Consider the following 13,511-nt stretch of genomic DNA (forward strand, 5'->3'; position numbering starts at 1 on the left):
TAACGATATAATATTTCTCAAAATAGAAAATTAAATGTATTGAGTGTATTATCGATCCATTTCCTTCAACAAAAGCACTTAATGTCTGTACATGGTAAGCTTTGGGTTGTTTTTTCATTCTGAGTGATTGATTATCATCTCCAGGTTTCATGGGATTCTATCTCCTTGAGCGTTAATATCATGTTGCTGGTGTTCCTATGATCGTAATGGTTATTGCAGGGTATTTATACATTTTGAAAACTTTTCTTTTTGTAATTTTTTGATATTCCTTTCAAGGGACTTTTACATTTTCTTTCTCTTGCTTATGTACACTAATGTTAGTGGTGTCACGTGGAAAGCATGTGCACAACGGTGATCGTTTATTTGAGCAGGGAGAGTTGACTGAGCGTGCATGCTCTTTATCAGCAACTACCTGCTCCACCTTTATTCAAACATTTAATGGCAACCGCCCAGTGAAACCAGTCTGCTGCTGGTTACTGAGCGGCTAGCCTGGAACAGCTGGGGGCTACGTGCCTTGCTCAAGGGAATATTGATAGTTTGTCATTATATTTCCTCCATCTTGGTTGTTCTAATGGACAGCTGTGTTGTCCATTTGTTTTTCCAAACCACTCTAAACGTTCCTGTGTACATTATTTTCTTTACTGTAAATGACATTTGTGCGCTGATTTCTTTTGTCTATTTTGGTCTATTTACTCTTTTTTTATGAATCATTTCTCTTTCGTTCTTAGATTTTTTTTTCTCTTTTCCTTTTGTTTTCTTTAATCTTCACCATTTCATAATTGTACTTTCATTTATCCTTGTCCTTAGTTTTTATATCAGCTTTTTTTGTTGCTCAAGTTATTTTTAATTTGTCTCTATGGCTGCTCTCCTATCATCGTTTTGTCTTCCTTTCTTTGCAGGCTATTGCTTTTTTTTCTACATGACATTACCAACGTAGCCTGATAATCAGTGTTTTTTAATGTTCTGACTAGTGTATACCTGTTGGCGATAGAATTTATATTAATCTATTTATTTTTGTGGTGGTATGTATAAATACTCTTAATGTTATGAGTTCCTTACATCTGTAAGTTGAAGCTATGAAGGCTCTGCGCCTGCCTGGGACCTGTTAGTAGCCTGAGTGCTGGGAGCGTGGGCCAAATGTGGTCTGTGTTGGTGTTGTCAGTGATTTTCTATGGTAAACAATAAGTACATCAAAGTAAATCAGCCTCATTCTGAGAAATATATGAATTGACTAAACACGTCCTGAACTTATGGTTTACCTTTTGTAAAGTATTTGTGAGAACAGGGTCCAAAGTGGACGTGCTGTTCCTTTTGTTTTCCGTTGATATTCTGATGTGAAAGCCATGTGAAGGCCATGTTAAAGCGTGAGTCACTAGCTCCTTTTCCCAACACTTCTGCTACTGACGGGAGTCAAACCTGAACTCTTCAAACTGGAAAACTAGTATATGTCCACTCAGCAGACCAGTTCATGTAAAGGATAATAGGGAGTAGGGGAAGCAATACAATATACTGATCCTCGCTGGAAAAGACAAAAAAAATATACTGTAAGGTATATATATACATATAAATATATAGATATATTCATTAAAGTTCTATATGAAAATTGGGTTGCGTCATATTATTGAGTTCTGTTTTATTGAGTTCTGTGTTGATGCACCAACATCTCCAAGGTATCAGTTTCTCCCATGATCCTTACTAGAATGATGCATATGAGCGTGATGGATGGATGGATGGATGGATAGATAGATAGATAGATAGAGGTGAAAAAGAATAATTTGAAAAATCTGACCTAAAAAGGGAAATGGAACAGACTGTGACAGGCAGTAATTAAGACGTCTTCTCTGGAGAAAAACACTGGAGGGACTGTCCCAGGGGAAATGTGACCGTTTTTAATCCCGCTGACAATAGATCTGCTGGCAGAGCACAGTGCAGACGGAGACGTGTTTGGTTGAAGCAGCGAGGAATGTGATTTTGGTGTCAAAGTTTTGATTACTTGGCATCTCTTTCTGGAATCCTCCTGACGCTACAGTGCTGTCTCCGTGTCTTTGTGCAGAAGGAAACAGGCTGCTTCCCCTGTACAAAGTGAACATTTTCCCCTGCATTTCTGCACCTTGCAAAGACACACTAACTCTAACATTTCTGACTGCAGTGACTGACGTTTTCGTATGAACACCTGCTTGTTCTGCTCAGCTCATCTACTCCGTTTCATGACTGAACAGATGCATTTGCAGTGAAGGAACTCTGTGAATCTGACATCATATATACAACAAGAAAAGGGTGTTTTATAGATTTGTTCCTTTTTTCATCTCAGGGAAATCAGGTTGAAACTGATTTTTCTTTCTCTCTACAACAGAAAGCTCAGAAACTGCTTTTTTTAATTGTGAGCATCATGTCAATGTGTTGATCATTAGGAAAAGGTCACCACAACATCAGTGGTGTTTGATTAGGAAAGCTATTTTGAGCATAATGGGATATGAAGAGATGTAATCTTTGTCACCGCAGCTGTTTGGATACAGAGTCAAAGATCTAAGACCCCCTTCAGAGTAATGTAAAGTCATTACACCAGGAAGAGGTTGAGCTATAGTTAAAGTTAGGGTTTGTAACCATTAGCCGCAAAAGCTAATTTAAATGTTTTGAAAAAACTAAAGAAGCTAAAAGTAATTAGTTTGAAGTAAGCCAGCAGCTCATTGTGTGCAGGTCTAAATGAGCCGTCAGGACTTTCTTATGGTTGTGATGTGATAACTATACAATGTAATGTATAGGTAAAAAAGTGCCGTTACAGTTATTCCCCGGCTACAAGGAAGATGCAAAATACCGGAAAACACTGACCAATAAGAGACAACTGAGCTTTTTCAGGACGAGTGCTTAAAAAGACAGATTTTGTGAGATTTTATGAGAATAACTGTATGAGAATAATTACGTTAGAAAAACAAAATTCAAGCTTAAACCTGAAAATTAGCATGATATGGGAGCTTTAAGAGAGCTAGACATGACATGGTGTACAGCTTTACTGCCAAGTATGTCGATGTATGAAACTGTTTTGAAACTGCTATAATAATAGTTTCTTGATGCACGGTATGCTGTGGGTGAGCTACCTTTGATGGTCGCCCTCTTGGAGTCATGCCTGGCCAACAATGGTGGATATGAACACATAATTGCATGTTTCCCCAGACAGTAATCATATCACCGTTGTGAGACCACTGTCCAACATTTAATGAAACCCTTCACAGCAGAGCGATGTCTACACCGAGGTTCTCCCATGGTGCACTTGGCTCTTCTGTGTTATTATGTCTGCACAGTTGTCTCACACACACACAGTACAATACAATAATAGCTGCCACCTTGTGTCAGCTCTCACTGTCAACAGGAGCCTGCCACCTGTGAAGACATTCTGCATTTTAATTTCCGCTCTTCGTTCAGTCTGCTGCTCGCTGTCCGGCTGTCTCTCCTCCCAGGGCTCTTTGGTGGTGAAGAGCGCAGGCCTGCAGTCGCTGATAACGGCTCCGAGCTCGCTGAAAGACGCCCATGTGCCGACGGGGAGGTCTGTCAGTCAAGATTACACTCTTATTTCCTCTTGTCCTCAAATCCTCCCTCACTCCCAGAGAAAGAGATCCCACGGCACACCGCCAACTTCATAGGCATTTTCACACATTATTTCTGTTTCAAATGACTTCAACATTCAACTTATAAACCTTGAAACTGCAGACTACAGGTGTTTCTATTGGGATATGACATTTAACTGACAAATGCAATCTCAGGAATTCCAACAACTATATTTTTTGTGTATTGGAGGAATTCTACACTCATAAATGTGTCAAACTGCATCACAATACAAGGATAAATTAATTCATGTGTAGAATCTAGATGTCATGGATGTGGTTTTCCCCTGTTAGTTGTTCATGGGTATGTTTTACCGGTGTTCTTTCTGTGCTCTCTGTGTGTTTTCCTAGTTCCATCCTCATGTGTGTTTTCATGCTCCAGTTTCCTGTTTTACGTTGAAGGCTCTTTTTCTCCTGTGTCATGCCTTGTTTTACTTCCTGCCATGTGTGTGTGTGTGTGTGTGTGTGTGTTTTTCCCGCCTTTGTGATTGCCTCCCTCTTGTCACCTGTCCCTCGTTACTGCCCCTGTTACCTTGTGGTAGGATACCAAATACTTGATTGATGCTAAAAACGGAACTACTGTTTCTTTCTATACTTTATATTATAATTTAAGAAGAAACAGTAACCCAATGTGCCCATGAAGATTAAATGTAGTATAATAGGAAATACATTTTAATGGTCATACCAATTTTGAAAATGTCTTCAAATTCGTGCTGATGCAAAAAAAAAGGGAAAATGCTCAATTTTAGTTGACAAATGGATTAACAATGAATCATCAAAGTGAACTGGCTTCTGGATCACCTTGGTCACTGGCTATGTAAGTAGTTTTTAACATTGGAACCATAAGGAGTTCAAAATCACAGGTTAGTGTAATGCCTAATTTTACCATCAACAAAAGTCTCTCTCTCTCTCTCTCTCTCTCTCTCTCTCTCTCTCTCTCTCTCTCTCTCTCTCTCTCTCTCTCTCTCTCTCTCTCTCTCTCTCTCTCTCTCTCTCTCTCTCTCTCTCTCTCTCTCTCTCTCTCTCTCTCTCTCTCTCTCTCTCTCTCTCTCTCTCTCTGATAACCTGTTTAGCTATATATATACTACAGTGTGGTGGGGAGACATGGTGTGAGGTGGAGTCAAGTGTTTGGAGACATCAGACTTCATGTTACCGTACTGTGTGTTTTTAGACAGAGCCAAAGAATTTAAACCAAGCTGAAAAAAAAAAACAATGCTGAATTTGAGGTTTTAAGCCTTCTTCCATTCCTGTCTGGTTTTATTGTCCAAACTGTAGCAGTTTGCTTAAATAGGTTGGAATAACACTTTTTTTTTGGGGGGGGGGCTGTTCCCTTTTATTTAAGTGACAGTGGATAGACATTAAAGGGTGAGAGAGATGGAGGATGACACGCAGCAAGGGGCCACAGGTCGGATTCAAACCCGGGTCGCTGCAGGACTCAGCCTGCATGGGGTGAACGATCCCACTGGGTGAGCTGCAGGTCACCCCCACATTAGCTGTTTGTTTTTTCTTCTTAAGGTTTAATTGGCTTTAGAAGTGAAAGATTTTTACAACCTGGAAAGAAAAAAACATTTTATCTTCAAATTAAGAAATTAAAAATCTCCTTATTTGGAGATACTTCATATTGTTGGACAGCAATTTGGAAGAGGGAAGTGAAACACAATGCAAATTAGGCACAACACTTAGAAAGAAGATGTTTTTATATGTTTAAGAGAGAGAGATTTTTCATCACCTTTTTAGTTGTGTGTAAAACTCTTCATACAGTCACATGATGGGGACCTACCTGCGAGTTAAGGACACATATGTGGTCCCCACAAGGGTTAACTTCCCATTCAGGGCTCGGGTGAAGCCTGCAGTGGCCGGGGTAAAGGTCTGAGCTTCCAGGAACACAAAGTCTGCACAAAGTTTAATTCATTCATTTAGCATCAAGACTCTCACATGAATATTAGCAAAAAATGACATGGATCTTGCAAAAAATAATACATACTAAAATTGGAGTACAGTGACAGTCTGCCCTGACCTGTATGCATGCTGTTTGTTGTCTACTACACTGTAGCTCTGTGGTTGGAGCCCTGCCTTTGTGAGTTTATTTACGTATAAAGTCATGTGATATGTACTCACACATAAAACTGTAGTTGCAGATGACCTTCTAAAAGGTGCAAGAAAATCTTTTTTTAGCTCACTACTTATTTTGCTTTTAATTTACGACAGATGTGTAGACGTGTGCGTCAATACTAATTTATTAGCATTGGACAGACAAGTGCAGTAGTAGTGTCTAAGAGCTGGACGCTGTTTTGTTTGAGTTGGACCGTGATATCATTTTGGCTGTTTGTAACTGTCCAGAGACAAGTTAGGAATGTCCGACTAACTTCCCCCACACACTCCTGACTTGGGTTTAAGCCAATAGAGCTGCAAATATTTAAGGGCTTAATATCGGTTTTCACACAGCCGTTCCTTGTCTGCTTCACATATTTATAGGAGTGTATTTTCTTTACGGTGGATTGAATGACGTTAAGTGTGAATTACTTTTAGGAGCCGGCTTAAATCCAGGTCTGCACACACTGTGCAGCCTTAAAAATAGTCAAAATATGTGGAGCTAACTGATGTAAACACTGAATAAAAAAGCGTATGACTCTAACTAAATCCATGTGTCAAACAGTGTTACTGAGCAGAGGTCACTGACATGCAACCATGGCACTAAGCACCGTGATATGTGAGCAACATGAGACACGTTCCATAGCTCCAAAGAGAAAGATCATCCATCCATCATTCCAGTGAAAAAACACATGACAAGGGGCAGGAGCTTTGTGACAGGAACCGCACATGTCCCAGAATATTTAGGTTGTTCTTCTCACAGCGTTTTGACCTCTTTACCAAAAAACATTGATATTGGACAAAAAATTAAAGTCATCCAATATGTTTGTTTTTTCACTTAATTGTTTTGCACATGGTAACTATGTTCTTTAGACTTTCTTTTTTCCATTGGTGAATTCTTTGTCACATCACTGTACGTTATGGACAGCACGCTTACGGAAGAACAAACACAACAGATGACTGTGATGTAGTTTAGGGAAGCTTGTGGATATGGTGAATAAAGGATGGTGTTGCAAGGTTAGGACAACTAAAACCCTTTGTTTAGGTGAAAGATCCTCTTTACGGTTTTAATAAGAGAGAAGATTGTCAACTGACGTGTCTGTGATGCAAACTCCCCAGCATGAGTGTCAGATTAATCCCATTCCCATCTACCACACTGGCCCTGGACGCTTTACTCACTGCGCTGGCAGATCTACAGACACCGGTATTGGTATTTGTCACCATATGTTTTTATCCCACCGGTCATCACAAGTTACTAGCACAACTTAGGCGTACTGTTGGATTATGTGGGTTTTATTTAAAAATGCATGACTATAATTTTAGTTACGATTGGAAATTACGTTCAATTCAACAAGGTTTGTTACCGTCCCCCAGCTCCTTTTCGTTCCTGTTCCACAGTTTACCAGGGGCCCGTTTCACAAAGCAGGTTTAGTGAAAACTCTGTGTTACTTCACCCTGAGACGAGGGAAACTCTGGGTTTTCAGAGAGAGAGAGAGAGAGAGAGAGAGAGAGAGAATTTAACCTCAGAGTCCGTTACTATGGTAACTGAGCCTGTGCACCTAACCTGGTCTGGAGCATGTTTTCTTCTCTCCGTCTCGTCCCTCTGACACAGCACTCTTTCATTTGCTCATTCATTCATTCATTCATTCATTCAATCATTCATTCAGTCTGTATCAGGCGCAAGTTAGCGCCTCTTGTTATCTGCATGAATAAAAAACAGGGTTGGTTTATTTACCGTGTTAGGCAGACTTTGAAGTTTTGGTATCAAACACGGCATCTACCAGTGTCGACGATCCCGTTGATGAAGTAGCTGTGTTACTTTGCAGGGAGATGAACACATGTCTGGAGATGATATTAAGGCCCTGACCATAGATGCATTTTCATTTCCAGATACCAGCCTTCCTGTTTGAGCGCTATCATTTTTCTACCCGGTCCATTACGGAGCCTACATACCCTTATCCATCCTCATATCCCTAACGTCACCCATCGTAGACGTGCTATTGTAGCCCAGCGCATTCTTTGTGTCACATTATGTTTTGTTGCAAACAGTTTTCTTTACAACAGTGTTGATGCGGAGCAGATTAGTAAAGCCACTGCATAGTAAAGCGCCGTCATAAGAATGTGACTCACTCTGAAACATTTTTTAAACATTTTTTAACCATAATTTCCCTTTTTTTGGATCAATAAATATGTGTGTATCTATCTATCTACCCTGGACACACAAACCAGTATGAGGCATTACAAAGGAGTTCCACAGTATTGCAGGTGACTTATGTAAATCCTTTCAAATGAAAGATTTTGAATTATAATGCTGTTAACGATAGTGCCGCAGCCTCAGTATTTGGGACTTTTTCAGCCACATGATTGCACATGAATGAAATAGATGATAGGTTCAATACCATTTCACCAGCTATATTATACTCATGATTAAATATTAAATGAATACACTATGATGGAATTTACGCATTTCCACATGCAGCAATTGTCTCCCACGCAAATTCTCTCTTTTGCAGCAGCCGCTGTGTTTTGTTTTTTATTTGTGATCAAATTTTTATTTTTATAATCAGAAAAAAATGTAAACATAACATTCGCAAACGGTTACAATCAACACACTGGGACGTAGGAACACGTCACAGGGCCACAAAATCACACAGAGAAAACGGTAGGGAGAGAGACAAAACAACCCATGCAAAAACAGACACACACAGATAGACACAAACAGACAGACACACACAGACAGACACACAAAAGACAATCACACACGAAAACAAAAAGAAAAGGCTACAGCGTTGCCTTTGAGGACTCAGCGTTGCTTTGTGTTGCTGTTTCTGTGTTGCTTTTTTAACTAAATACACGTTCCAACTCGCTTTATGTGCGCATTAGTATTTCCGCCGACCAAGTTTGTTTTTGGTTGTTACCATGGTGACTTGCAGTATCATGGCTCCCTTCATGCTGCCATTTTATATTGGTGGTGCATGCGCTTCACTCTGAGTGAACCTACTCTGAGTTGATTGAACTCAAATCAGCTGTTCTGGAAAGAAAACTCAGTTTCCCATCTGAGGGTAAATCAACTCAGAGTTCAGGGTTAGATGTTTTGACATGCAGCGGGACACTAATGTGTTCTTGGTGGCATTACAAACAGACAAAAAGGCTGACGCAGTGATGGATTGTTAACTGATAGACCACTGGGACTAGTCAGTTTGAAAGATGTTATACTAAGCTACCTCGTAGTGTCTGATTATCCCTCAGATAGCACATTGACATGAATGACAGCTGCTGTCAGTAAAAACACAAGGGGGGGGGGGGAGCTGGGTTCATAGCCCACTTTGCAGACAAAAAAAAAAAAGTTGTAGGTTCAACAATTCGTGATCTGGGCTCAATTAACTTTACTACTTCTCATATTAATTTCAGGAGGATCTTTTGATTCTCCGCGGCGTGTCAAAGTGGATTGGATGACGTCGGGAAGGTCTGACGTCAGGGGTTCAGATAAAGCTGGTTCAGATTATGTACAAACCGTGTGCCTTACCATGTTTGTGCGTCCCTGCACACACAGGGAAGGTAGGCTACGTCACGTACATAAGCAGACACGTGTATTTGAACAAGTGAATTTGAGTGTGTTTGTGTGCACAGCTTGTCAACCAGGTTTGTGTTTCTCCTGCCACATCAGTCCCTATTGGCCACGGTCTATATTTAGCTAGGAGGTCGCCGCCAAACAGCATGGGAGGCGCTTCAGAGAGACGTGAGCCTGGAAGTAGGGCAGCGTTGTGACTGAGATGTGCTGTGAGCAAGATATCAAGAACCCAACCAGTAGGAACGTTAGCGCAAAAAAAAGGAGGGTCAAAGAGGACCAGAAAACCCTGAGTCAGAGCAATTCAAACACCCTTGCAATCTTCTGTGTCACACATCTACTCTAAAAGTGTACTAAAGTCCATGAAATGGTTGATTGATATCAAAGTAATGATATTGATATATCACCACATACTTGTAATCTACTTTTCATGCTGCCTTTGGTTGTTGTTGGAAGTATCAGAAGAAAGTAAATGGGCTGTGCTGGTGGTCTGGCAGTCTAACTATGTACTGTATCATATAACGCAACAGCCAGAGTTCAAATTTAGACCTGGGACCTTTTGTTGTATGTTCTCGGGCTTCTTTCCCACCTCTTATTTCCTGCTGCTCTTCACAGGTTCATTCTTTTATCAAGGGGAAAATCTAATGTTCAAAAGGTTATTGCAAGGAAAGTTGAAATTTCCTATGATCATGAAGTGGCTGAGATGGGATATTTAATTGGCAGAGAATAGATGGAAAATGTGGAGGGGTTATCATAGTTTGAATTCAAATGGTTAATTACTTCATAACTTAGAAACCTAAGTTAAAATGTATATGTTGCACATCTATTGCCACATCATAAGCAGTGGGTGTAGGGTGTCTGGGCTTTATATTTAGTTGATATTTTTAATCCCAGTGTGACACACAGTTCGGATTGTAGACGAAGAGTGTGTTCACACTCGGTTTGTTTCCTTCTTTCATTTAGTCTGTTAGGATTCATTAGAAAGAAAATAGGAATTGTGCCAAGCCAGTTTGGCGTTGTATCCACTTATTTCTTTATTAAACACATATTGTACAAAGCTCGTTTTGGCTAGATCCAAATGGTAGTTGTAAAACTATACATTTAAAATTTAACCACAGCTTCTCCACTATCTTGCCAGCTGATAAATTATTAATGTCCCACCTGCTTTGCGTCAGCCCTTGTTAGGTAGAACTAACCAGCTGCACAGAGGATGGAGAAGAAGTCCCTGCAGCACCTGAAGCCAATCAGGTTAAGCCTTGTATTTAAAGCCCTGGGTTGGTGTTGTTGCTCAGTGCTAGATCTTGATTCTGCTTGGTGACGCTGTGTTAGTCCGTCTGTCGAGTAGCCGTTTGGTTTTTGAGCCTTGCCTCTGTTAAGAAGTTTACCTTTTCATTTTGACTGCCAACACAAACACTTGCCACTTTGTATGCCACCAGCACCCCCTTCATTTGGGCTTCTCCGCACTCGCTGCTACAATTAAAGCTGCTCAACAACCATTATGTTGCATGGCACACATGTGCTGACAGGGAACTCCTTAATTGGCCAGCTTTAATAATATGTTACTAAAGCTGTGTTTAAAGGCTTTAGTGACAACAAAGAAGAAGTTGAAAATGGGTCTGTTGGAACTGTAACTGGACTTTTTATAATATATATATATATATATATATATATATATATATATATATATATATATATATATATATATATATATAAAATGGGACTAGTTTACTCGCAGAGAGTTGTGTAAACAGAATGAAAAGTCTATATGAAGACTAATTCTTCTGAATACTGGTATTTTAGTTAAGCTTACTCAGATTTAAGACTTCATAAGACCTTTTGTAAGACCATTATGAATGACATTTAAGATCACAACATCAGAAATTGGAAATGCAGAGTCCCAAATTACTGGCAAAGTAAATTAATGTATTCAAATTGAACATAGTGCTTGGGCCAGGATTGGAGCGCCTAGATACTTGTCAGAACTGGTTGACGACTGTCGTTTGCTGGAGACCCTTCACAGCAGTTAGATTTTTCTCACTTTTTGTATGAGACTCAGGGCCCGTAAACCCAGCCTTCCCAGTTTAATGAGGGCTTTAAATAAGTTGTAAGCAACTGGAGTTAACCAAGCCCTAAATTTAGTTTTTTATAAGCCAGGGATCGCTAAACTTGCACTTCCCCATACTCGTATAATGGAATCCATTTTAGAAAGAGACTCCCACTAATAACACAAAAGATGATTGGCTGCAATGTAAGTTGCACGTCTAATTTGTAGTCGTGATACATTGAATTATATTTGGACAAGTGAACGAACTAGAACAGAATAAAAAACAAAGGTTTTAAAGCGCTGCAGGAGCATTTCAATGAGCATTAGAGGTAGCGTTACATAGACATAGGAAAATAAAAACCTGTTTAAAATTATTGAAGACCTAGAAGAGCAATACCTATACTTTAAGGTCAAACACTATGATTTAGAAAATTTCTACTTTTTTAAGAACCCATGGAAAACCTAGTTTTGCATTTAAAACTGATAAGATTCCAACAAAAACCTCTTCGGGTTTTTGTTGGAAAGAGGATCAAATATGTAGCAAATAGGTTAATTTTATCTTGAGGTGTGAAGTAGGACGGCTGATAAAAAACGCTTTTGAGAAAGCAGCGACTGTAAGCAGAGAACGTGTTGAGAGTGCAGAAGAAGAGAGAAATGGAACCGGAGAGAGGATTACATTAAATATTCATGTTGGGTTTAATAATAAAATGAAGTCATTCATACTCAATCGATTCAGACCAAAAAGAAGTAGCAGAGACAGTCCACCTTCCATTTAAACACAGAGAAGCAATTTGTTCTAACATTAATTATCAAAGACAAATACTGAAAAGATAAAAACATGGCACGTCTCACACTTTTAGCTGATTTAACACTGTGTACCTACTATCTGCACCAACAAAAATCCTTACAATGGTTTCTAGTTCAATTTACATGATGAAGCACCGAAGTTACGCTTAATTTAAAGGCCTCTTCTTATAGCAGCCCTCTTTCCCATAGACTGTTCCCATACAGTTAAATTGCGTTATCAATTACGAAGGAAACTTATTTTGTCGGTCTTTGATGTATTGGGGGACCACTGTTCTTGTACAGCGTGAAACCAAAAGTCAACATTGACTTGTTTACGTAACGTAAACGTAACGTCAAGCCATTGCCAAATGAGCTAATTAAGACTATCAGTTCCACACATGTTCACAAGATTGTGTCATCCAGCGACTCTCAAGTGAAGACAATTACCTCTTCTGAAGGGTCCATGTTTTTTCATCTTCCATGTCCTCCTTGGCTACTAGCAACTGTGTAGAGGAGGGGTTGAGGATGGAGCGCAATCACAGAAGGCTTGTGGCGCCAATAGTTTTGTTGTCATTGCTTAGAAATAGCCCCTCTAGGGGCGACAAAAACCATGCACTATAGCTTTAAAGAATAACTATTACTAGTGCTTCTACCTTGGAAATTCCAAAAATGCGTCTGTGAAAAAGTATCAACATGGTCAGTCGAGATTTGGACCTGAATCCATCAACAGCACAACTAAATACTCTCATGAATTGGTTTTCAGCTGACTAAAGTGGTTTGGGTGTTTTGGTGCTCTTTAAAGACAGGGTTGGTAACTATTTACAACATACACTTTTTATACTTTGTTTAGTTTGATCTTTGTATCGTGACAGCCATAAATAACTTATGGGCTCTGAAAAAAGGAGCGAAAACGATCCGCACCTGTAGTTGCTGAAATTGTGTAAACGGTAGCCAATCACTGCATTGCGGTCCATTTGGAAAGAACCAATGAAATGCGTCCTTGTGGACCTTTCTCTGCTCTGACGCAGCGGTGCTCACGCACGTCTGGGGCGGTGGTTGGGCGGAGCCCCGAGGAGATGCTACTTTCAAATCTTATTTACTTGAGTACATAACTGAAATTATGTGACATATATAGTTATTTGAACCCAAACTATACTTTTTTTCTAAACCTAACCAAGTAGTTTTGTTTTAATTCACTAAGCTAACGAGGTGTTTAAAACTGAGACCGTTTCACAACGAGCACCCGTCGCTGGGAAATATATACCACATAGTGTTGGATTTCGAACTAATCATTTTATTTGGAGCATTTAACAACCTAAGCCGGTCACTGAAAAATGTTTCTCTCGAAACCTAACCTAACCCTAATTGAGAATGCAGTTTGGTTTTATTGGAACGTCGTTTTTAGGAGACATTGTTGCTTACA

Source organism: Etheostoma cragini, chromosome 14 (genome assembly GCF_013103735.1).
Source record: "Etheostoma cragini isolate CJK2018 chromosome 14, CSU_Ecrag_1.0, whole genome shotgun sequence".
NCBI lineage: Eukaryota > Metazoa > Chordata > Actinopteri > Perciformes > Percidae > Etheostoma > Etheostoma cragini.